Source organism: Fukomys damarensis, unplaced genomic scaffold, assembly GCF_012274545.1.
Source record: "Fukomys damarensis isolate Sample0158 unplaced genomic scaffold, DMR_v1.0_HiC HiC_scaffold_5, whole genome shotgun sequence".
Lineage (NCBI taxonomy): Eukaryota > Metazoa > Chordata > Mammalia > Rodentia > Bathyergidae > Fukomys > Fukomys damarensis.
The window spans coordinates 68,870,032-68,897,360 of record NW_022900917.1 but is presented as its reverse complement, the minus strand read 5'-3'; the positions used below and the strand labels follow the sequence as shown (position 1 = coordinate 68,897,360).

At 39.9% G+C, this 27,329-nt stretch overlaps 1 protein-coding gene and 1 pseudogene across 2 annotated transcripts in view; one reads left to right on the top strand and one right to left on the bottom strand.

The window, feature by feature from the left end:
* The window catches only part of Nsmce2 (NSE2 (MMS21) homolog, SMC5-SMC6 complex SUMO ligase), a 238,432-nt gene that overhangs the window by 58,954 nt on the left and 152,149 nt on the right, over nucleotides 1-27,329 (bottom strand). The gene's annotated exons all lie outside the window — the stretch shown is intronic.
* On the top strand, nucleotides 17,079-20,974 carry LOC104853331 (annotated as a pseudogene).

Here is a 27,329-nt window from a genome sequence, read left to right as displayed (position 1 = left end):
ACATGCCAGGCTCTACCAGAAGCTTCATGGGAGGACTGTTATCTAAATGTATACACTTGCAGTTAAATGTCCATTATGTCACCAAGTGAATGTCTATCATCTTCTTTGGATACTTGGGGTATAAAAACTCCCTGCAGCCCCCTCCCTGCAGAGTGAGCATTTAAATAATGTTTGACAGGAAGGAAGGACGGACGGATGGAGGGAGGACAGAACAGAACAGATGCTGTTAGGGTTTGAATGAGTGCCCTAGATCTCATGTGTTAGCATCTTAATCCCCGAGGTAACAGTGTTGAGAGCTGGGACCTCTGAGAGGTGCTTAGATTATGAATGAGTTAGTTGCTATAAAAAAAGTACCTTTAGTTCCCTCTTGCTTTCTTACCCTTATGCCCTCATTATGGGATGTGGTAACACAAAGATCCTCACCAAATTCTAGAGTCCTGATTTTATCTTTTTGGTATCAGGGATCGAACACTGGACCTGTGCTTGCAAGGCAGGTGCAGTGCCATTAAGCTATATCCCCATCCTCCCATCCTCCAGGACTGTAAGAAATTTCTTTATAAATTACTCAGTCTTTGGTATTCTGTTATAACAGCATGAAACCAACAAAGATAGATTTTGAGCTGCTGACTTGGGTGCTATGAAATTCAAACACCAAGACAAATAGAATGAGGTATCCCTAAGTATTGAATGTGATGAAGACTTCAAGTAAAGCCACTATTTTATGACTTTGCTTTTATTTGTATAACTCTTATACGTAGTACTACAATATATAACAACATAAAACTATAGTACTATATGGCACAGTATAATCAGCCAAAATTGCAGTACTCTATAAACAAATTTACTGTGCAAAAATAAGACACTAAGGCTCTCTATAAGCAAGATGTACACACTACAGTAAAAAAAAAAAGACATTCAACCTTCAAAGTCCTGTCAGTATCTTCATCAGAATTATGATCAGGAGATGTAAAAGATCCACATAAGGGAGATGACACAAAAGAACTGAAAGAAACAGTACGGGCCCTGAGTATAGCTTTCAAGAAGAATCCCACTGAGGATGGTGGTGCATCCCTGTGATCCCAGTACTTGAGAGGCTGAGGCAGGACTGCTGTGAGTTCGGGGCCAGCCTGGGACAAATACTGAATTCCAGGCCAGCCTGAACTACAAAGTGAGCTCCTGTCTCAAAAACTGAAGGAGAAGGAGAAGAAAAAGGAGGAGGAGGAGGAGGAGGAAGAAGAAAAGAGGAGGAAGAAGACAAAGAGGAAGAGGAGGAAGAGGAAAAATCCCATTTGTGTAGGCTGTTTTATCATTTTCTTTTTGGCTTCATAAACTTTATGATAGCATTGTAAAAGTTCACTCATTTGCCTTCCACTTTTGTGCACTGTTCAACATTTGAATACATAGCCTCTAGTTCTAACAATCACTTTTGAATTCTTTCCTCTCCTCCTCCTCTTCTAAGTCTTGCTGTGCTTCTAACCCTATTAAATCTTCCATACCTAGCTCTACCTCAGTATGTTCTACGAATTCTTCAATGTCTTTCACTTTAGCCTCCAAATTGAGCATGTTAGCAAGTTCCACAGTTGTTTCGCTTATGACACTGACATGTTCATCTTTGTCCATTGCTCCTAAATTACACACAAAACCTTTTGGGAATTTTTCATACTCCTTGCATATTTTCTGTCACTTCTGCCCAAGATGAGTCAATTTTTTTTTGCTGTTGTTGTTGTTTTTTGTACCGGGGATCAAACTCAGGCCCTTGTGCTTGCAAGGCAGGTGGCAGAATCACTGAGCTAAATCCCTGGCTTTTCAATGTTAAATTCTAAAATGGTGTATGATTTCTAGAAATCACCAAGGGTTACTCCATTGTTTTCTGTTGCTGCTACAGCTTTGCAAAAAGCTGTGTACAAATAGTACACTTTGAGGGGAACTATAGCCCTCTCATCCGTAAACTGGAGGATAGCAGTTGTGTTTTTAGGCAGACACTACCTTCACCTCCGGGTATTCTGCGATCATCAAGATGCTGGGGGTAGCCTGGAGCACTATCAAGCAGGAGGATACTTCTAAAGGGACCACCCTTTTTCAGACAGTAAACCTACATTGAATGTGTAAAGTAGTTGATGAACTAATCTTCAAAAGGGCTAACCTGCTTCAATGCCATGGGTTCTCAGAGTGATGACCCATGAGGAAAGGCTTCAACCTGAACCCAGTAACATTTCCTCCCACCAACAATGTGACTGTCAAAAGCCTTGAAGCTGGATGCTGTAGGACCTTTTTTATTCCAAAAAGTCCAGTTTTGTCTACATTAAAGATTTGTTCTTGACAGTAGCCACTTTTCTCTACGATTTTATCAAATTTTTTTTTACCAGCTTTGCAGTCGATTATAATCTCCACTTTCATGTCAAGATCAATAGCTTTCCTTTGTTTCTTGCTGCTTTCTCCTGGTGAACTCACACTTTTCTGTTTCGATCATGTTCCTCCATTATGTGTTATAAAAGTTCTCTCCAGAATCAAAGCCTTTAAGGTCCTCCAGCACCTACTGGCAGCTCTCAAGTGGAATTTTCATAAGAATTCCTTTCATCCTTTCCCACACCTTTCTTTTTTCTTTTCTTTTTTTTTTTTTTTTTAAGAGAGGAAAGATTTAGCTCACAGTTTATTTTTTCTCTCACTGAGTTTATTGGTTTATTTTTGGTATACAGTACAGTTACATTCATCATTGGGATCTTGTACCTTTTCATGACAGGTCTTGATTCTCATTTTCTACCCTTGTCCCTCCCCTCCCTATTTATAAACACTTTATTTCCATTTTCTCATATTTTTTTCTTTTCCCTTATTACCTTTCCCCTACTCTTCCCACTTTCCCTACACCTTTAGCCCTTTTCTTCCTATTTCACATTGTCAATTATCTTATTAGGATCTTATGTACTATTATAGTTTTTCACACCAGAGAAACTATTTGGTATTTACACATGTGACTTATTTATTTCACTTAAGAGTATATCCTCAATATATATCCATTTTCCCATGAATGAATCTAATTTCTCATTCACTGAACAGTGTTCCATTTTATAGAAAAACCACATCTTCTCTATCCAGTTTCCAATGGATGGGCAAATGGGCTGTTTCCAAGTTTTAGCTATTATAAACTGTGCCACTATAAACATAGGTGCTCATATATCACTGTGATATGATTCTTTTAATTCTTTGGCAAGCTACCAAGCAGAGGGATGGCTGGGTCAAATGGAACCTCTAGTCCCAGCTCTTTGAGGTATCTCCATATTGATTTCCATAGTGGTTGCACCAGTCTGTGCTCCCACCATCAATGGAGAAGGGTTCCTTTCTCCCCACAACCCTGCCAACATTTGTTATTGGTTGATTTCGTGATAGCAGCCATTCTTTGTGAGGTGAGGTGGAATCTCAGTGTTGTTTTCATCTGCATCTCTCAAATGACCAGTGATGTGGAACATTTTTTCATATATTTACTTGCTGCTTTTACTTCTTTGTCTGAGAAATGTCTGTTCATTTCAGATGCCCATTTTTGAATCAGGTCTTTATATTTGGGGGGGCTGGTTGTTTTGAGTTCCTTATATATTCTAAATAATAGTCTTTTGTCTGAGGAGCAGCTGGTAAAAATTTTTTCCCACATTATAGGTTGTCTTTTAGTTCTGTTGATGGGTTCTTTTGCAGTGCAGAAGCTTTTTAATAAGATGAGATCCCAGTTGATTCTTTCTGCTAGTTCCCATGCTACTAAGGATTTGTTCATAAAGTCTTTTCCTATGTCACACACCTTTCTGATGTCAAGATTTTCCACAAGAATTTGAAACATTTTTGAAATTTTTTGCCAGGTGTAAGGACCCAGTCCTGCAGCTCGCAGCACCACTGCATTGCCCATTCTGTGTGGCAGGACCCCGGCCCCTTGCCTGTCCTGTCCCTGGTCCATGTCCCTCCTCCTGTGTGCCAGAAAGGGCTGAAGCCACTTTCTTGTGCCAGTGTAGTTTATTTTCACTTCTCTACACCCTGGTACACTCCTCTCCATGTGGCAAGTGGAAATGGAGCAGTTATATTTCAAGTTTGCTAACAAAGACTGCCTAAGGTAAACATCTGTTACTTTCTTGCGCAAACTGTATCATTTTAGACTCAGGTTATTTTAATAATACACTCTTAGATCTGGTTGAATTGGAACTAGTACAGCATGAAAGTATATCTGACTCAAATTCTAACTATATTTAGAATCCTTCTTACATTGCATCATTCAAACACATGTGGAACCAGCTGTTGCTATTCTTTCCTAGAATCTCACTAAGATGTAGATTTCAGTAAGATTTTAAAAAATAAATAGCACAGGTGTCATTTGAGTCAATTAGCACATTACTTTTAAAAAGCATGTGCACAAATCAGGCTCTCCACAAGCTCAGAGGGGAAAAGGGTTTTCACTGATGATTGATTTATTTTCATTTGGTTGTATTAAGTTAGTACCACCACCACCACTACCACCACCACGATCACCACTATATTTACAAAATAAAAATGGTTCTTCCTGGACTGTGATCCTACACATTTTGTTGTTGTTCTTGGTAGTTTTTCTACTATCACAGAATAAAGTGATCCATTGTGGTCGTTTCTTCGGATTCCGATGACTAACACTATAATAAAGGCTTTCATAAGCCACTACGTCATTTTCTTCCAAAAGACTTAGAGATACTGAAACAAATTTGAATAGTATGTCTTCAAATATGTGGAGTCAGAGAAACAGCTGATATTCCTGAATACAACTCCTATATACTCTTAGGTACTAGGGTAAATGATCACGAGTTCAACAGTCTTAAGGATGGACTCTCTCTTGTTTCCATATTTTGAAGCAAAGACTAATGGATTGGCTGATCTCAAGATTCATGTAGCTCTACAGACCCTTTCCTCTCACTGTCTGGAGTGATTACAGCTCAGTCTGCATCAGTCTGCAACCTATCGCCAAGTCTCAGTTCAGAACCCTTCTACAAGTCTACAAGTCTCATGAGAGTTGCACACACATTGTCTGTGATGGTATTTCTAAATAAAGAGTACCCAGATATAATTTTTACTCTCTCAATTTGTATTTTGGTCTTTCTAAAGCCAATAACAGTCCAATCTGTGCTAGCAGGGTATCTGAGTTGGAAGTGGGAGAGAAGCAATAGGCTTTGCATACTGATGGTCTTGTGACCCCCCTCCTCCTGCTGCTGACACCCTAGTTGTTAAACAGTGTCTTTCACTTGCACACACCTTTATGTCTTAGCACAGAATTATGTTTGACCTTCATGCTTTCCTAATCGTACTGATGTTCACAGAGGTTAACCAAGTAATTTCCAGTTGGTCACAGTTACTAAGAGCCAAATGGAGTGCCAGACTCCAGGCCTTCTGACCCTAAGTTTAATGCTTTCTTAATTAAAAAACTATCAGCAGCCAGTAATTCCAGCACTCACTGCACTGAGGCAGGAAGATCATCAGGAGCTGAGGCCAGCCTGGACTATATAAAGAAACCCTACCTCAAAACAGCCAAAAGCTTAATAATAATAAAAAAGGGTAATAGTAAATAATTACAAAGCATTTACAAAGTGTCCAACATTGTACTATTTTATAAATAATATTACATTTTATTTAGTTATAACTCTATGATGTAATTATTATTATCTTTTTGTACCAGAGATTGAACTTGGGACCTTGTGCTTGCAAAGCAGGCGGCGGAACCACTGAGCTAAATCCCTCGCATCTATGATATAATTATAACAGGATGAATATTCCTAATCCAAAACCCAAAATCTGAAATGTTCCAAAATCTGAACCTTTTACAGTACCAACACAAGTGAAAAATTCCACCCATGAAACTCTGCTTCACAAACAAACCCATTACAACTACTAATAAAATTACCTTCAGACCAAGTCTGTAGATGTATACAACACATAAATGAATTGTTTAGACTGGGGTCTCATCATCAAGATACTTCATAACATATATAAAAGTGACAAAATCTGAAAAAAATCCCAAACATCTGGTCCCAAGCTTTTTGGAAAAGACATACTCAGTCTGTGCTATTCCTACTTATGATTTGGACAGTGAGAACCCAGAGAGGTTAAATAATATGCCAGGGCCACAGGCTGTCAGGAAGCATAATCAAAGATCCAGTGTAGGCAATCTGGCTTTATGACTTGCTTTCTATTTTTTGTTATCAGGGATTGAACTCAGGGACCTTGTGCTTGTGAAGCAAGTGGCAGAACCACTGAGCTAGATCCCCAGCCCCTGTGACTTTCTCTTCTAACAATGATGCTAGACTGCCCTCCTGTAGTAACACAGTCACTCTCACCTAAATTCTCACAGCTTCTGTCCATGGTGTAGTAAAACTCTGCAAAAGAAGGAAGAGTCCAGGCTGCCCAGGAGGGCTCCACACTGTCACTCTAACGTGCGAAACACACAAAATCGTGTATGATTCAGGTCATTGGTTTGGGTCATTCCCCTCCTTCTCTCCCCCCGTCCCTCTCTCAGCCCTGAACTTTGACCCACCACCTCTGTAGCCCACAAATAGGTTTTGCTTCTAAAATTTCAATCTATAGCCAATATTTGGCACACCCCTATAATCCCAGCACTTGGGAGGCTGAGGCAGGAGGATTGCCATGAGTTATGCCTGGGAAACATAGTGACTTCAAGGCCAGCCTGAACTGCATAGTGAGAAAATTAAAATCCCAACTTCCAGTTTCTCCAGAAAAACTAGATGACTACACAGCACGCTTGCTCTCTAAGGGGAGGATTTTCATGGGACCAGTTTGTCTATTTACTATGCTGTTCCATGGCTCCCAGTGATGCCAAGCTTGCTAACCAGGAGCTGGACAGAGTGTGGCAGGAGATCTGGAATGCCCCGGAGGTTCCTGACGCCTAAACCACCCTTTCAGTATACCTACGTCACCTCTGACAGCCAAACATATGAGACCAATCATTCACTGGCTGAGCTTCCGTATTTGCCTCAGCTGCTAAAATAAACTGACAGCTCAGTCTCTAGTTGGTTCTGTTTCCAAAACTAGCGTGTCTCCAGCATCAAGCACACATTACCAACTGCACCGCTGTCCTTCTGTGGCTCAAGGCTGCATGGCCCAGGCCACCTGTCCACACTGATCTCAATTGGGCAAATTTACTAGCTCACCCATGTGTTTTAAGGAAAAAAGGCTCTCACTAGCAGACACTGTGGACTTTCCAGCCATCCCCTTCTGCTTAGGACTGTCAGCAGGCTGCAGGCAGAGAGAAGTGCCACCATCTGTCGTCGCCAGCCCACTCGGAGTGGGTGGCAGGGCTCTCTTCCCGGAAGTCTGGGCTCTGTGGTTGCTGCAGCTGTGCTACAGTTCAGAAGAGGAGGGCTTTTCAGGGCAGCAGCTAGGAAGGCAAGTGTAGTTCGGGAATTACCAATTTAACATGCTCATTCAGTCACATTCATTCATGTGTAGCTACCCAGATGAACTGCACTTGTACTAGTGCCCTTCCCTTGGAATTTTATGTCATATAAATGTTTCATCGATTTGTTGGTAAACTGCCATTGGATCCTGTGTCTTAAATGAAGAATTTACAGAATTTAAGGGCTCACTCCCATCTGAGTCCCAAACTAAAAAATTAAAAGCATACAAGCAAGGGTCAAATGTATTGCTAGAATTACACATTTAGTCTCAGTATTATTATCATCAACTGGACTTCAAATAATGACTTTCTTTTTAAAAATGAGGCTAATAGGATGATTTCTGAGCAGGACATTTTTGTTTATTGTTTTTGAGACGGGCTGGTCTTGAATTCATTGTATCCTGGGCTGGCCTCAGATATGGTGATTCTCCTTCCTCAGTCTCCTCAGTGCTGGAATTACAGCTGTTCCTCACGATACCCAGCTAGGATTTATTTTTAATATTATGTATGATGATAGATAATATGTAATCTCCCTCACTGTTAAAAAAATCCAGTTTGTTAGGCTGCAGTCAACTCAGCTTTATATCTTCAAATAAGCAGTTTGCCCACACAACAAGCTGCTTAATGAAATAACAGGCTTAGTAGATGTTGCAATACTAGAATACTTTAGATAACTGGTTTAAAAGGATACCTCTATCAGTTAGAAACATTCTAGAAAATCCAATTCAGCTGCTATCTCTGAAGGAGTATTTGGACCTATTTCTCTTTTGTTCATAAAGAAGCAACTTCACCAAAGGTGGGGCTTTTGGAAGGTGATTAGAGTCTATGGCCATTCCACCTTAATGAGCCTGGTCTCACCTGGAAGGTGACTGGAGTGGGAGCATACAGTTAACTTGCTGTCCACGGTGGGTTCTGGTTGGGAGAGGGGCCCCTGTGGGTGTGGCCTGGAGGCTGTGTCTCCCTTCTTGTCTCCTCCCTGAACTTGCTGTGCTTCCTGGGCATGAAGGGAGCAGCTCTCCTTTGCCAGACCCTCCTTTCTCAGAGAGCAGGCTGGACAACCATGAAAGGACTGAAATGAATACGTAAGCCAAAATAAATCCTCTCCTTCAAGCTGCAAGTGTTAGGTATTCTATTCCAGCAATAAGGAACGTGAGGGAGTTGTAACTAGCTCATATTATCCACGTTCCTGCTTGCGCTGATAATAAAGCTGGTCTTCAGTATTCACCTTCACCATTTGCTCACTGATAGCTTTGGGTTGTTAAAAAATAGTTATAAGTCCTTCCACATTTATTCAGTGACCACTAGATGAGGACATAGAGATGGTTCCCGCCCTTGAGGAAGTTAAACTTCAATAGGAAACACAAAATGACAGAAGCCTGCTCACTGCTTTATGGGTCAGGCCATTTCTCACTTGGGAGTTTATGGAGAGAGCAGATGGTGGTGTGCATTTACTAAGTTAATACTCTGCTAATTAGGAATGAAAGCAGTGTTCCTTCATAAGGACACACTTTTTTAAGGCTGATGAAATACAATAGGAAAAAGGTGGCACAATTTTAAAATGTCAAGATAGGCAGCTATGGAAAACAGCCAGCATTTGACACGTATATGCATATTTCCTAATAACAAGGTTGGACGATACACTAGGTTATTTTAATAAATTATAAATTATGATTTAAACCTTGGTACTGATTTGATTTAGCCATAAAAGAAAACTCAGAGAGGTCTTTCCACCTCAGTACATTTCTGCCATTAATGTCCAGCAAATCTCAAGCCTATACATCTACCCACGAGGCATACAAAGCAGACTTGACATGACTTATTCCAGCCCAATGGCTCGATTCTCATTAGGACTTAACCCTTGTGGCATATTTCATTATATATTCATTTGTGAGAGAAGTGTTAGTATGGTCATTATCATTCTTAAGTAATGGATGCATTTCTCATAAAGAAGCAGCTTTTCTAACAGTGGCACAGAAAATGTTAAGGCTGGAGCTTCCACAATCGGCCGTGTGCAATACAGATGGGAAAACCCATGTTGGGCTGCATCTCGGGATCTCGGTGCCCCACTGTGCCATGGCACAGCTCCCAGGTGCACCGAACCACATCTATCAAAATATTTACCCCTAAAACAGCTTTGTAATGAGAGGAATGTCCTCTTTGATGATTTCCTTTGAAAAATACATACACACTTAACTGGCAACTCTCAATTCCGGGAGGCAGCAGATCAGTGAATCTACTTATCAAAAATATTCCCTTGACACAAACACAACAAGATTTAATTCGCCTTACACTTTCACACCTGACCAGGAGAGTTGCTCATCTTGTTCCATCTGGCCCTACTGAGTAGACTTGGAGCAGACTGGTGAGCAAGGAGCCACATCAGGTGTGACCTCTCTGTCGCGAGGGCACGCTGATGTGGCACTGTGAGTGACAACTATTAAGGTCTGGGCAGTTTTTGAACATGTTAAAATGAATTTCAGCTTTTATTACTGAATGACAACCCAAACCACATCCATAGAAGGACCTCCCAACTTTAACCTTCAATGCTCACTGCAGAGGAAATACCTCTACCACTCTGTCCACACGCTTACTGTACAATGGATTCCTAAACAATGGGCTGGCGCTGAGTCACCTTGAGCATGAGGGGTAACTGGAAAGGTCAGTTCCGGCAGCCTCAAAAGGGCAGACAGAGTAACCAGCCAGCTGGCAGCCAGGCAAGGCTCTGCTCAAGCTGCCCTCAGAACTAGTGGTAATGGTGCACCCCTGCTCCCTCTGCTCTCCATCCACCCGCAGGACTTCTGCGCCTCCCCCAACCTCCTACCCTGCCCAGGAGCTGGTCGAGTGACAAGCAGCCCTGCACGAGGGCAAGGCTCCAGTGTTCTCAGGAGGCCAGCCCTACTGCACCCACTCCCATCTTCCCAGAGATGTGGCACTCACTCGGGTCAGCGACAAGGGCTCCCTGCACGCTTTCCTTTTCCTGAGTGATCTATGACATGTAAGGAAATGAAATAACATATCCAATGCCCCTCCCTTCCACAATAACAACCATCATCCCAATACAATCAAAATCCAGCACGCTTTCAAGATGTATGCATGTCATCACAGACTGAAACAATTTATTTTTCAGATCCCAAGTATGTTCATTTTCTAATGCCTCTCCTTCATCAAACATAAAAATTGTAGCCATAATCTAATTAAAAGTGATTTTTCAGGCCAAAGCAGTTTTGAAAGAATTTCTGCATTTTTGTTTTTGAAACCGTGTGGAACTGATTATTCATTTAATTTATAGCTGTTATCAGTTTTCCATAATCATTGCTAAAATTAACATTTAAGTAACATGACAAAGTCTTGTCTCATATTTGTGCAAACACATATTTGATCCTGTACTTGTTTGTTTTTAGAGCCAATTTTTAAAAAGTTTTTGCAGCTTAACACTTGAAGTGCTTGAAAAGCAGGGTGGCATGTAGTCCCTGTGACGCTTGTGAGTAGTAAGTCTGCTTGATAAGAGGTTAGAACAGTGATCTGGCACAGAAACGCCCCTTAGGAGTGAGCCTGACTGGCCTCACAATGAACAGCAGACAGGATGGCCAGCCACTCAGCAGTCCTTTGGCAGTCTGACAGGGGACAGAAATAAGAAGAAAGCACCCCTTTCCCCAAGGAACTCATGACCTGTCACATGGGAAACACCACTACACAGAGGGTATAAGGCAGAGTGTGAAAGATCCAAGAAAGATTCTGGGACCACGGGAGCACTGAGGAAGGAGTTATCACCGGGGGCAGGGCCATCCACACAGTCATTTGAGCAAATAGAGGTCCCATAGTTGTTCAGTGTCACAGTCAGGCTGGGGATAATGAAAGGCTTTCCAGAAGAGATGGCATTTGGCAGGTCTGTGAGAGACAGGAGCTCTCCATATACTCACAGAGTGACTTTTGTGCGTTTCTATTTATTCATCTATAATAGAGGCAGCAGTACTAACTTCACTGGGATATTTAGGAGGAAAGAAGAAAATATATTTACTCGAACATCACAGTATCTGTGTTAAATCCCTTTTTCCTTCCCTTCTCTTCCCCCTCCCCCTTTTCCTTTTTTTCCCTTTCTTTATTCAAATGTTCCTGGAGGTTCTACCAAGTAAGACACTCTATCAGGCACTGGATAGATACCCAATCAGGAACAAGACACACGAGTATGCCTGTGTGAAATTTGCAATACCTTCAGTCTATTCTATTGTTAATCATTCTATATTCAGTGACAGGAGAAGGTGGGCCAAGCAGAAGATTCAGTCTGAGCAAAAGCAGATTCCCAGGTATTTCGTTCTTTTGAATGCTACTATGAAAGGTGCTTCCCTAATTTCTCTCTCAGTGAGTTTGTTATCTGTGTACAGAAATGCTATTGATTTTTGAGTGTTGACTTTGTATCCAGCTATGCTACGGAATTTGGTTATTAAATCTAGAAGTCTTTTGGTGGAGTTTTTGGGGTCTTCTATGTAGAGTATCATGTCATCCGCAAATAATGATAATTTAACTTCTTCCTTTCTTATCCTTACTCATTGAATTTCTTTCTCTTGTCTAATTGCTGAGGAAAACCAAAGTAAGAGATATATAGTGAAAATTATCAGTCATCCAGCGCCTCAGCACTAAGGAAGAAGGGTTTTAGATGTGAAGAACACACAGGAAAACCAACAGAGAAGAGCAGGAAAACTGAGCCACACAGCTGGAAGGAGATGTGAGTGGAAAACAGGTTGTCTACACCTTAGTTCTGCCCAAGTGGGAAGGGCTTCTGGGAAAGCTGCCATGAGAATGAACTCATGACCAACCGGGCTTGGCTTAGGATTTGGCAAGGTTTGGGGAGACATGTGAGTGGCAGGCTGGGCATTCTTCTATCTAAATGGGATCAAGCACCTTCTCTTTGTAGAAAGTTATCTCTGGAAGAATCCAAGTACTTCTTTTTCAGAGACCCAGAGCACCAGGTTGGGACAAAAGATCTAGTGTGGATCCAGACCTCAGTCCTCAGACTGAGGGCATGGCAGGAGATCGAAGGAATACAGGGTGCTGGCAACGGCTGTAATAAACTGACTAACCATGGAATCGAGGCTGGGCTGAATCACCTAAACAGGATGAAAGGATTGGACAAAGTAAAGGAGACTGGGTTGGAGGCAGAGTCCCGGGCTCAAATACTAGCTCTTCCAATTATTAGCTCATTAATGAAGATGCATTATGTACATGTACCAACATCCTCATGTAATCATTATAGACTGCAAAGATGTACTAATTAAAAACTTTTTAAAAACTGTACTACAAAACCACCCTAGATCGTCATACTTGTCTCGTGGAGTTGTAAGAATGACCCCAACACACTTCATAGTCCCTGAAACATTAAGTGCTCCAATAGTACCTCCTCTCCTGAAGCAACTGGAGATCCATACAGAGCATGCTGCAGGTTTAGGGAAAAGGTAGACATAATCAGAGGCACTGGGAGGATGAAGATCTAGAGTAGTTGGGCTGGGCAGCCAAGGAGTAGGTAGAATTGAGGAAGCCAAGGAGTGGCAGGGTGAAGTTACCGTGTGGTTTGCTAGACTGTGTACTGGACATGGTCTTACACATTGGAGACTATAGGATGACACCGGAGTGTGGTGGAGTTCCCACAGCCCAGCAGGCAAGATAATGTGAACCAAGACTTGTTGATATAACAGTAAGAGCGGCCCAAGAAATAGGCACATACAACACAGGAGAACCAATTGAGGGGGAAGAAGTGTGAGACAAAGTGAGAAAAGTTCACAGAGGCTCCAACACATTTCATCCAGGAACATCAAATGTTTCCAAATGAAGTGAAAGAAAGAGTTTATTCTAAGGAAAAGGAAGAGTGTGGGGGAGGAAAGGGAGGGAGAAGTTTTAGGAACCTTCTTCATATCAGCCAAGATGTCAAGGTCATCCAGGATATAAGCAGGAATGGAGAAGATGACCCCCCCCCACCGCAAAGTCAGGCGCTCAGGCCATCTAAAATACATTACTTTATGATTATTTCAGGCTGGGGATTTAGCTCAGTCATTCTGCTGCCTGCCTTGCAAGCTTAAGATCCCGAGTTCAATCCTTGGAACAAAAAAAAAAAAAAAAAAAAAAAAATTTTTTATCTCTCCGGACTGACCTGAAAAATGCCAAGCCCAAACAAGTAGTAGAATTCTACTGGTGGTCAGGAAAGCTGAAGATGTATTTATCCTACATAGAAAACAACAACCTAATCAGTTAAATAAATACACATGGGCTAGAAACGCTATGCCATAAAACTTCCCTAATTGAAAACTAGTAGGTAGCAGGGCATTAACTGAGAGAAGAACTTGATTCAAAGATCAGAAGATAAAAAGTTTTCAAAAGCTGATATTGCTTTAATTGTTGACTTACAAATAAATTTAAAATAAATCACTGAATTTAAAAAAATCCTGCTTTACTAATTTACTTTGTAACCCTTCTCATTTTTAGTAAATAAGATAAAACAATTTTTTGGTTTCATTTTCATTATTTTTTTACTTTGAAATCTCAAATGCTGGAAGCTTTCTTTTGTGTTTAAGGTCACTATCTTGCCCAAAAGGAAGGGTTAACCTACACTTCTTCATGGGGAGTGGTGAAGGAGGGGGTTTCAGGCAGAAACCCAATTTGAGAGGCCCATATCTCAAGAGGAAGTCCCCGAGAGTGATGTCATTGTCTAGATGAGTCATCTGTAATCTACTCCACTGTGCACAAGACAGGTACCAAGAGCAGTGGGAGTTACACAGAACTAGGCAGAAGCAGCACCTGGGAGAGGAGCCTCACAAAAGGCAGGGCCAACTACTAATGTAGGTCCTCTTAGGAGACCAGCAGATCATCAAGCAATGACCACATTCCTAATGTGCATAATACAGCAGCCCAATCTCACAGGATGGAAACTAAAACAGAGAGAGGGTACCAGCTGACTCCAATCTGCAATCCAGTCCAGGACCAGGGCCACAGTTAGACATGGTCTCCAACATCACTGTTCAATTCTTAGTCCAGCTAAACGTAGAAAACTTCAGAGGATAATTCAAGGACTCACGATCATACTGTAGTGCACAGAATTACATAAAAACAGTTAATCTCCAATACAGTCATACATTCTATGTTGGAAAGGTAGATTTAAAAAACACTTTCCCATTCTTTTGAACTAAAATAAAATTTAGGACAATGTAGGAAGACAGTTCAAACAAAAGCTAATTTTGTTTAATGAACTAACCAGGAAGGCATTGTGAAAGTATTGTGTAACTAAATGCTTAGCTAATTACTGTGAGATCAAATAACTGTTGCCACAGTTACTGCACAATGTTTTCCATAATAATTTTTATCACTTCAATAAATCTTTGTGACACAGCAAATATAAAAAGTTTACTGTAACATGACTGTAATGTTTTGGAAGGCACACACTGAGGGTTAACCTACTGAAATTATCTTCCCATATTTGTCAGTGAACCGGGGTGGTACCAGTATCTGGATGACTCAAGATTGAAATGTTTCATTGGCTTTTTTAACAGGCTGTAATACCTTGACAGTTTAATTTACCTGGTCCGGTCATCCAACAGAAAAGCCAGAGGCCTTTTCAGTATTATACTTTATCCATGAATGAGAATAAACATAACAGAAACCACTTATGAAGTAGGAACTGTCAAATTCCATGTTGGGCAGCTGACACACACCTTGAGCGAATCCTTCCCACAGTGCTATAGGATAGGGATCCTGCCCAGAGTCACCCAGCTCCCTCCCTCTTCAGGGTAATTTCAGCTCTGTTCTAACTTCAAAGTCAGTTCTCGGTTCACCATGCCACACAGATATGAATATCACAATCAATCTCTATAACTGTTTTATTGGTGCTGTACAGAGTGTTACAGTCATAGCAGAGGATCAAAGGCAGCTTTGTGCGACTGGTCTGTTGGTTGAAATGATGTCATAGCTGCCCTGGAAAAGAAACAATTTTTCCCCAGATATGCTAAGAGCTGAACCTTAGTTTTATCACCACCTCCTCCCTGCCATATGCAGAGCTTAGTCATCTGGTCACCTTCATTCTTTCCTTGATGCTGCTCATCCATTTCTAGATCTCAATGCTCAGGTTTTGAACAGGTGAAATGGTAAACATGATATAGTAAGTTAAGGCTGACAATAAACTCCTAGTAAGAATGTATAAGATATTGAAAACTGCAGATTCAAAACTGAGCTCTGCCAGTGTGCTATTTATTGTCTTGGGCAAGTCACTGAGTACCTCTGGGTTTTCCCATGTGGAAAACAGATCAAGAACCCCTACTCACTAGTGCACTGGGACAGTATGCAGATCGATTACTTCATGTTGTTGAAGTCTTTGAAGACATAAAGTGCTAATTATAATAACCATTATCAAGATGGAACAGAACACATTCATGTGGTTACAGAGCTATTAAAGGGAAGGCCTGAAATCCAAAAGGGTCCCTCCTCCAGTGGGAGCAGCATGAGCGCTCCTGAACACAGAGGCAGGAACTCAGAAGCACCCACCCAGGAAACCTGATAATTATCCATCACCATTCCCAAAGCCTCAGTATGAAGAGGCCAAAGACCACTCCCATGATGGTGTCAAAGACAAATGGGTAGGATTCATGTCAGGGACTGAATTAAGTCCTTTGATAACTCAGCTGCTGCAGTCTTTCAGGACAGACATGGCTGAAGGCTGACATCAATCATAGGACCCCAGGGGCCTCCCCTCAGCCCTGTCCTTGACTACCTTGTTATTATTCCCTCTTACAGCTTCTACTCAACAACTGATTACCACTGTCTCCCAGATCTCTTTCAAATCCCATTTCTTCTCTCAAATTCAGCTGCTTTTTTTTTCATCTGAAGAGTACCTTACTTTACTCAGTCACTCAGTCTTTTTGTTTGTTCTGAGACAGGGTCTCATCATGTGATTCAGGCTGGCCTCTAACTCACTATGTATCCCTGGCTGGCCTCAAACTCATGAAGATCCTCCTGCCTCAGACTCCTGAGTGCCAGGCTGTGTGTGCCATCATGCCTGGACTGTGACAATCTTATAACTAGTTCCCCTGACCTCAGCTTACCCTCCCCCTTACACCTGTTCTTTGTCCTACCCATAATATAATAACACAATGCTAGTCTTGACTTCCTTCTGTTTAAACAACTCACATAGGATAAAATTCACATTCTTAGTAAGTAATATCAAGATTTTTATTAACTACCTCTTGTAATCTTCCTCTACCTTCATGTTTTACATTTCTGCGTATAGTCAGTCACTTTGTCCCTATAGTTCCCTACACTTTCTCTTACTGTATTTACCACACTGTGCTGAAATTCTCATTTCTTGTGAAGATGCTAGACTTGGAGATCCATAAGGGCAGTGACTGTCACTGATCTCAGCTTTGGCATAAAGTATGTATGTACTAAACAAATGTTAAATGAATGAACGAAGGCTTCTAGAGGACAAGATAACCAGTTACGTTAATTAGTTATATTCTCAACTTAGGAAAGGCTTTTAAGTAATTAACTTGATTGATTTTTTTTTTAACCATAAATGCTGATGACTGATTGAGGATGTCTTGTTACTGAGACTCAAGTGAACTAAATTATCCTTTGTAATGCATACCTAAATGATTTGAGTTTGCGTTTAAGATTTTGGGTTTAGTCAGATTCCATGAATGATTGCCATAAAGCAAATACTCAAAGCAGAAGAGGTAATGATTTTGTAGAAAGTCTGATTACTAAATGTTCACATCAGAGCCTACTAGAAAACATCTCTATCAGAATCATGATAAGGCCAGGCGTGGTGGCACACACCTATAATCCCAGCACTTGGGAGTTGGAGGCAGGAGGATTGCTGTGAGTTCGAGACCAGCCTGTGCTATAGTAAGTTCCAGGTCAGTCTCAACTACATAGTGAGACCCTGTCTCAAAAAACCAAAACCCAAACAAAACAATAACAAAAACAAACAATAACAAAAACAGAATTATGACAGAGCCAGGAAACTCACCAACTATGCTAGTGAGTGCAGTAAAGAGCATCATTCTACACTAGCGTGGTTCTGCCTGCCCCACAGATATGGAGGAGTGAAAGAAAAATTCTTCTACTTCCTTGATACGGACACATAAAAACAAATCAGCTACCCCCTCATGCTAGAAAGAATGGTTATCATCAAGAAATCTACCAATAACAAACGGTCGTGAGGCTGTGGGGAAAAAGGAGCCCTGTCCCACCGTTGGAATGTAGACTGGTGCAATCATTGTGGAAATAAGTATGGAGATTCCTCAAAAAATTAAACTAGAGGTTCCATTTGACAGAGCTATTCCCCATTCTTGTATCTTCCCAAAAGAATTAGACGCATTATACCACAATAATACATGCATACTCATGTTTATAGCACCACAATTTATAATATCTAAATCTTGGAAACAGCCCATATGCCCATCAACAGATGAATAAAGAAAAAAATATTTTTAAAAAATATACAAAGGAGTACTATTCTGCCATAAAGGATACACTTGAGTCACTTTTAGGTAAATGGATGCATCTCAAAACCATAATCTTAAATAAATCAGACACACAAGTTTAAATATTGAATTGTTTCTCTTGTGTGAGAGACCCAAAGTGTAAATGAGCAAAATGGCAGACAGATATTGGGAAGTAGAAAGAACTTGTTCAAATGGAAGGAGAACAAGGGCGGGGGGTGGGGGAGACGGAAGGGAAAAAAGATTTTGAAAAAGAGAATGAAAGAAAATAAGGAAACAGAGCTTCTGTAATTGGGGAAGGGAAGAAAGGTTGAAGGAAGGGGAAGGTACATGGAAAAGAAGAATTAAGATATATTATATAGAGGTACAAATTCCCCACAATGAATGTGATCATTATGTATGGCAAACATGTACTAATAAAAAATAAAGACTAAAAAATCAGCTATATATGAACCAGATTCTCAAAGTAAAAAAATCCAATACATCTTCATTTATTTGGGTAAAAAGTAAAGATGTTACACATGAGAAGCTCATATTTTGTGGAAATATAAAAAAGAATTATGTAACCTAAGTACATTAAAAATAAGTTTATGATTTCATCCCCCAATTTCTGCCAATTTAAAAAGTCAATTATAAAACAAAAATACCTACTGTTTTAATACATGAGTAGATATGCTCCCCACCTCCAGTTTTTTCCTTTCTTGTATAATGCTGCCAGATTAAACTTTTTGGAATATAAGTTTGATCTGGCCACCCCCACTCAGAAATCTACAGTTCAACATGATCTATGAGACCTCAGTGAAGACCTTAGCTGAGCATTCAAGTCCCTCAGCATTTGGTCCTTGCTTTTGTGTCTGACTCTCAGACCAAATGTTCAATTCCTGTATTTATGAATCAGAGTTATGTCCTGTGTTGCCCTACCCTCAAGGACACCGCAGCTCTTACTATCTATCTCTCCTCTCTCCTCCACAGATGAAGCAGAGCATAATTCCAAGTCCTAAGTTCCTGTGCCTTCACTTTCTTTATCTATACTAAGACATTTCAAAGAAAAACAAAAATCTTTTATTTTGCCTTCTATGTATAATCTCAAACTCCTAGTATTTTTTCCATTCATCTTAAATAAGTATATTGAACCTGAAATCCTTATAGATGCTAGGAAATTAATCAGAAAAAACGTCATGTGAAAGGAAAATGATGAGTTGTAGAAAAAATTCTGTTCTAACTATATTATGACCAAATGATATGTTTTAAAAATAAAAATTTAACATAAAGACATTTTAACTCCATATAGTCTGATGTACTCCTCTGCCCCAAGAAGGTGAATATATATAAACTGTGCTTTGTTATTGTGGATATTTTTATTATTTAAGAAGCTTCACTAATGAGCAAATCTACAGGAATTTTGATTTTATAAGACATGCTGCTGAGTTCATATTTGCTATTTCATTCTATGGCTTGTAAGTGTTTAAAAATCAGGTCTCCTCCCCCAGCTAATGTAGTTGGCTATATTCATTTATTTTTTTTTCCTTTTGTTTTTTGAGACAGGGTCTCACTATGTAGTTCATGCTGGCCTTGAACTCACTATGTAGCTCAGGCTAAACTCAAACTCACTGAGATACTCCTGCCTCAGCCTCTTAAGTGCTAGGATTATAGGCATGCACCACCAGCCCAGGTTATACAGTATTCATTTATTCTTAACTGGGGTCAAAAAATTTAGATCAAGGCAAGGCAACAATTATTACAAAGTGCTATTTTGTAGCTCTTTTAACAGAATATTCATCCAGAAATGCTTAGAAGTCAAATATTAAAGGAGGGTGTAGGCTGTCCTCTTTCCACTGGCTATTGGGCATGAGCTATGAGGGTTTGGCTTGTGTGTCAAATTCTTCAAAGCCATAGTGTCCTTTTACCATGCACCCATTAACATCTTAAAGGCTGGAGCTGATGAAGTGAAAGCAGAGACAACTTGTCTGTCTTCTTCCATTGATGCCATTGCCTTTGGAGATTTTGTACAGAGCATCCTGGTACTCAAGGGCAAGGATAAAATTCTTATAAGCAGTGGATGAGATGCTGCTCTTAAGGTAACCAATGATGGGGCCACTATTCTAAAAAACACTGGTGTTAACAATCCAACTGCTGAAGTTTTAGTTCGTATGTTACAGTTCAAGATGATAAAGTTGGAGATAGCATTACATCTTTCACTGTTTTAGCAGCAGAATTATTAAGGGAAGTTGAATCTTTAATTACAAAAAAGTCACTCCACCACTGTTGAAGAGAAGCCATAAAGGCTGCAAGAGAGGCTCTCTTGAGTTCTGCTGTTTATCATGATTCTGCTGAAGTTAAATTTTGTCAGGATTTGATGAATAATGCAAGAATGACATTATCCTCAAAACTTCTTACTCATTACAAAGACCACTTTACCAAATTAGCTATAGACGCTGTTCTCAGACTAAAAGGTTCTAGTGATCTGGAGGCAATGTATGTCATCAAGAAACTCAGGAGTCTAGCAGATTCCTGTTTAGATGAAGGCTTTCTGTTGGATAAAAAAATTGGAATGAATCAACCAAAGCAAATTGAAAATGCCAAAATCCTTATTGCAAATACTGGAATGGATATAGATGAAATAAAGATATTTGGTTCCCAGGTAAGAGTTGATTCTATAGCAAAGGCTGCAGAAATAGAACATGTAGAAAAGGAAAAAAATGAAGAAGAAAGCTTAATGTATTATTAAGCATGGAATAAGCTGTTTTATTAACAGGCAGTTAATTTATAATTATCCTGAACAGCTCTTTGATGCCACTATGTCATAGCTATTCAGCATGCAGATTTTGCAGGTGGGAACACCTAGCTCTTGTCACAGGAGATGAAATTGCCTCTATTTTTGATCATCCAGAACTGGCGAAGCTTGAAAGTTACAAACTTATTGAAGAAGTCATGATTGGAGAAGACAGACTCATTCACTTTTCTGGGGTTTTCTTAGGTGAGGCTTTTACCATTGTTTTGTGTGGTCCCACTAAACAAATTTTAGATGAAAGATTTAGCAGAAAGATCTTTGTATGACACTCTTTCATTCTTGCCCAAACTGTAAAGGCTACTAGTAACAGTTTATGGAGGAGGCTCAAAACTTAAAAGCAAAGTACATCTGGAAGACATCTCTGAAATGTAGGAGACAGCACAAATGACATAAAAATCCTGTTGTCAGAAATAATGGCAGAAAACTTCTCAATCTGGGAAAAAGAATTTGACATATAGATAAATGAGGTATATAGAACTTCAATTAGCCATGATCAAAAGAAAATCTACACCAATGCATATAATAGTTAATATTTTGTAATTCCAACACAGGAACAGAATATTAAAAGTTGTTAGAGAAAAAGAAACAAATCATCTATAAAGGAAACCCCATCAGAAATATAGCAGACTTCTCAACAAAAGACCTCAAGTCAAGAAGAGTCTGCAGTGCAGTATTTTAATCCCTAAAACCTCCACACCAGATTGATATACAGTGCAAAACTGTCTTTCAACATTACTGGAGATTTAAGATACTTTCACGACAAAGAACACCTTTAGAAATTCATAACCACCAAAACAGGACTCTAAAAATGTTCTGAAGGACATTCTAAAAAGAAGTAACAAAAACTGAAACTCCATGAATCTCAAAAGAATGAATCCACCAGGCAAGACAAACAATTAAACAGATGAGGGAAAAAAGGGAACCAACAACAGGAAAATAATATGACAAGAATAAGTCAATATATATCAGTTATACCAATTAATGTAAATGGTCTCAATTAACCAATCAAAAGAAACAGACTGGCAGAACAGATCAAGAAGCAAGATCCAACAAAATGCTGCATACAGGAAACCTCATTTAATTAAAAAAGAAATCCATAAACTGAAAGTCAAAGGATAGAAAACAATATGCCATAGGAACCCGGAAAAAAGAAGAGGTAGCTATTCTATTTGCAGACAAAGTAGATTTCAAACCAAGACTGATGAAGAGAGAAAAAGAAGGTCACTACATCCTTGTAAAGGGAATAATCCAAGAAGAGATAATAATCATAAATATATATGCATCAAACACTAGCACACCCAACTATATAAAACAAATACTAACGAACATAAAAATTCAAATAGCACCCATACAATTGTAATGGGATACCTCAATACCCCACTGTCACAAATAGATCAACTAGACAAAAAAGTCAAAAAAGAAATATGAAAACTGAACCAAACTTTTGAATAAATGGACTTAGTAGATGTCTACAGAGTGTTCTACCCCACAACATCAAAATACACATTCTTCTCACTGTACATGGCATGTTCTCCAAAATAGAGCATATTAGCTCATAGAACATGCTTACATAAATGCATAGGAATTGAAATTATCCCATGCATATTATCAGACCATAATGTAATGGCATTGGAAATCGATGCCAAAAGAAACCACAGTAACTTCACAAACACCTGGAAATTAAAGAAAATCCTCCTGAACAACCACTGGGTCACAGATGAAATTAAAAAAGAAATTAGACAGTTTCTATGATTAAATGATAATGCTAATACAATGTATCAGAACTTATGGGATGCAATGAAAATAGTCCTATGAAGGAAATTTATAGCAGTGATATGGTAATTTCAGAAAAACAAAATAAGCTCAAATAAACAACCTAATGTTGAATGAACCTTAAGTTTCTAGAAGAAGAAGAGCAAGTCAATCCCAAAGCTCATACAAGGGAGGAAACTACAAAGATCAGAGCAGGAATTAATGCAACAGAGACTAAGAAAACAATACACAGAATCAATGAATTGAACAGCTGGTTCTTTAGAAAATTAAAACTGACAAACCCTTAGTCAACCTTATCAAAAAGGAAAAGAAAAAACTCAAATCCATGCAATCAGGAATGAAAAGGGTGAAATCACAACAGATGCTACAGAAATTCAGAAGATCAGCCAAGTGTGGTGGCCCATGCCTGTGATCCCAGCACTAGGGAGGAGGAGGCAGGAGGACTGCCACAAGTATGAGGCCAGCTTGTGCTACTCAGTGAGTTCAAGGATAGTCTGAACTACATGGTGAGATCCTGTCTCAAAGAAAAAAAACAAAATAACCCCCCCAAAAACAAAGAAATCTAAAATCAATATGTACTTTGAGAACCTGTTTTCTAATAAAGATAGAAAACACAGAATGGACAGATTCCTAGATACATATGAATTACTTAGGATGAATCAAGAAGATATGAAAATTCTAAATAAATGATATTTTCTAGATGAGTTTATTCACTATAGTTATATTCCTCGATCGCTTCATTATGAATTCCCTGCCCTGTGGATAGGAATTTGAGTGGTTGTATACACGGAGGAAGTGGTAAGGCTGACCATTATAAACATACAGACCAGTTCAAGAGAATAATAAAAGTACCCATCCTCAATAGTTTTCCCAGGGACAAGAGATGGCCAAAAATGCTGCCACAATAACAAGACTATTACTTGTTTTTATATAGTGCTTGATACTTTCCAAAGCTCTTTCAAAACCACTGTTTCATTTGATACTTCCATCAAAGTCATGAGGCAAATAGAGTGAGCAATGCTCCATTTCACAAAGGAGAAAACTGACACAGAAAGGGTCTCACCTAAAGTCACACAGCTTATTAGTGAGTGTGTGTGTGGGAGGGCTGGATTCCCAATGGAATGCCTACCCCATTAATTCTTACACCAGACTGGGGGAATCAAAAATTGAGTTCCAACTTCAAAAAGCCTGACACAGACCGGGCACACAGTAAGCTCTGACTGTGTTACTGTGTTATTTACTGTTGTTACCTAGTGTCTAAAGCATTTTTGGCAAATAAATGAACAAATAATGAATAATAGAGAATGGATGAATGAATGAGTGGCAACAATAAGGGAAGGTCTGACTCATACACTTTGGCTAAAACAGCTTTCATAAAATTATACAAAATTGATTTTACCATGTTTGTCAAAACTTCTAATTGCTTTTCTATTTCCTTATCTGGCTAGCTTTAGACCAAAGTAGATGTTTCCCCCAATCTATTTTCAAAGCTAACTTTTAAATCCCTTAAATCTTAAGAATTAAATATTTGTTATATAAATGTACAATGGTTTAGGCAAGAAAAAAATCCAAAAGTGAAAGTACAATGATTACATTTCCAGAATTCAAGATAATGAAAGTTATAATAAAAAATGCACTGCATGGCCAATAAAAGAATGTAGTTGACCATACTTCAAAAGTTACTCAAGTCATTAATTACCTGAGGTGAAAACAGTACAGCACAAAAGCCACACTGAATTAAAAAAAAGCAGATGCTTCAATAAACAGTAAAGGCCTCACGATACTGGAATGAGTTTACATTTGAACACCTCATTGCAGTTTTCTGATGGAAAAACAACAGCTTTGGCATTTACTTCCAGCCTTCTACCTTTGACCACTTCCCATCCCCTTCCTAGAGAAGAAAGCTGAGGTTAGCTAGCATAAGCCTGCCCTGACCAGCAACTAGCGACTGCTGATAAAGGCTAAACATCAACTCTGGACAAGTGGACAGAAATTAAATCTAATGATTCTGTAATGACTGTGGAGTACTTTGGTCGACTCACAGTACTGATCCACCCCCCCTCCCACCAGTCTTCTTCACTGAAATGTAAACAGTTGGATTTCTTTGTCAGAGCTACTGAACACGTTTCTCTGTGGTCTTTGTACAACACATTTATCTATGGTATAATACAGTCATGTTTTGCCTTAAAATATCTGCACTATGCTAAATAGTTGGAATCAAAGAATTAAATCATGATAGAATAAGAAGTAGCTTGGCCAGATCCAACTCTTATTTTATAGAAAAATCTCAGGCTAAGAGTGGGAAAATAAATTATCCCTTGTTAAGAGCCCAGAAAGTGAGGACATCCAAGGAGTAGAATCCAGATCTAGTGGCCAAAGCAATCACCATACACAGAAATAGTCAGATTCAGCCCTGATGAATCAAAGTAGCCTGCTTAATCATCCCTTAGCCAAGTGCTGCCTTGGTGATGGCTGCTACTCTGATGACTTCATCCTTAAATTTTTATCTTATTGGTTCCATTCAGCAAGAACACATTTTCACTTGGGGATGACACCAGTGACTTGGCCTGCAGACTCAGACTCTCCCAGGTAAAGGCACATTCAGGGGCCACTCCCTTCTACTACACTGTGATTCATCCCGGAGACATCTCCACCGAAATTTCTTGATCCAAAACCCAAACCCAAGAGCAAGTAGTAGTAGGATGCATTTCACCTCTGGCTCTGACACTAACTTTGGCCTCTAGAAAGTCACTGAGCCTTTCTGGAACACTTTAAAGTTTAAATGAATTATTTATTGAACAACTTTTATAGCCAATGTTATGTCTGGCACTGAACCACACACTTTAAATATATAGCATTTATAGGTATAAAAATATATAGCTTTTGCCAGGCATCAATGGTATATGCCTGTAACCCCAGCTATCTGGAAGGTGGAGACAGGATTTCAAGTTCAATCCCCACCTGATCAGCAACTGGCAGGACCTTGTCTCAAAATAAAAATTTAAAAAGAGCCAGGGATATAGCTCATTGTGAAGGCCCTGGGTTCCATCCTCACACAGGTGCTTACGGTGTGTGTGTGTGTGTGCGCGCGCGCGCGCGCGCGTGGTAGTCAGCTGTGATAATTTAACCTCACCAAATCTTCACACCGAAGGGTGTTATGGTTATCCCTTCCTATTTCACAAATAAGGATGCCAAGCCTTAACTTTTCTTATCATTTTTCTACATTACAGTACAGGATCCCGAGGCTTAAAGAAGCATGTGCAGGGTCTGCTTAACACCATAGCTGGTTCCTGAGCAGACAGGAACAGGTAGTGCTTACCAGGATTGAAACCCACATTTATCCTGCGCACAACCCAGAGGCCCTGTCACGAAGTGGCTAGGAGTAAGGCTGGCAGAAAGGCTTGGCCTTCCTAGCTCAGCACACCCCTGAGGGAGTGTCCTGCCTTCGGAGTTCCTTGTAGTACTGGCTGAAGCTGTATCATCAGTTTGACTTCTCCTTCTGCTGCACCCTGCTTTCATCCTTTTGAGCCCTTTCTACACACCTGTCAACTACCTCACGGTAATCTCAACCTCAGAGTTGGATTCCAGAAAATCCAACCTGTGGCCTTTACATTTTCCCCTTTTCCAAACTGCTGCTTCTGTTGTTCCATCTATTATAGCAAAAGGGTTTGGGTTAGATGAGCCCAATCTGGTTTCTAGCTCTAGAACTATAATGTGGCTTAAGAAAAGTTGGAGGCAGAGAATCTGATATCTATTTGTATCTTATCCATTTAGTACTGCATGACCTTGAGACATGAGACTCATGCTTTCTGGTCGATTAATGGGATAGTATTACCTGTCCTGATTTCCTTTTAGAGTTGTTCAGAGCATAAACTTATAAAAACCATAAAGCCCATAAAAAGAGCTCATATTTTGTGATGATTACTACTGCTAAATTTGTGGGAGTTGCATAACGGGAGGCCAGCAAGGCAGGATGCAGCTGTTCCACAATTCTACGGGAGGACCCAACTCAGTACCCCCCTTCCTGACTGGCAAGAGGGCTCTCAATTCCTCTTTACGAAGCTCCAGGAGGACCTGCTGGGGACCCAAGATCAGATGTACTACCACAGGTACTAAAGAATCCTCATGCAGTCTGTCAACCAAGCTTCCCTGTGTGAGATCTCTTGTCACCCCCACACTTCTAACCTCTCTCCCTTACCCACATATTCTGTTACTCCTCTGCATTTTCTCATCTGTGGTTTTTCTCATTCTTGATTCCCTGCTAGTTCTTTTCCATTTTGTATTTTGAAAACTTCAGGTCAACACACACACACACACACACATACACACACACACAAGCCTCTAGTTTTTACCTAGAATACCCTATCTTCTTGCCTTAAACACAACTTGTGCTTTCCCCACGTCCTGCTTCATTCCCTATGGGCTAACCATTTGCCTTCCTCTTAGGGCTATGGCTTCAGGAAAGAGAGAGGAATGAGAATTGCATGGGACACTTCCTTGAATAAAAGTACCTAAGAAGATGTTGGCATGAAACTGTGATCTCCAACACCAACTGGCCTTCTGGGTCACCTCTCAATCCTTGCCTATTGTGAGCTAGCCCTTGCTTTCTGTTTCCTTAAAAGATTATTCTAAAATATATCATTCTGTTACCTCTCAGTGGACAAGCCTGCTTCCTCTTTCACAAAGAAAAAATTAAATCCATCATCTATGATCTTTTTTTTTTTTTTCAGAATTTTCAGTATTTTTTTAAAATTTAATTTATTGGTACATTCTAGGTAGACAGTAGAGTTACATTCATTACTGGGATCTTGTACCTTCACATGCCAGGTCTTGGTTCTCATTTTTTCCCCTTGTCCCCACCCTCCCTTCACCCTCC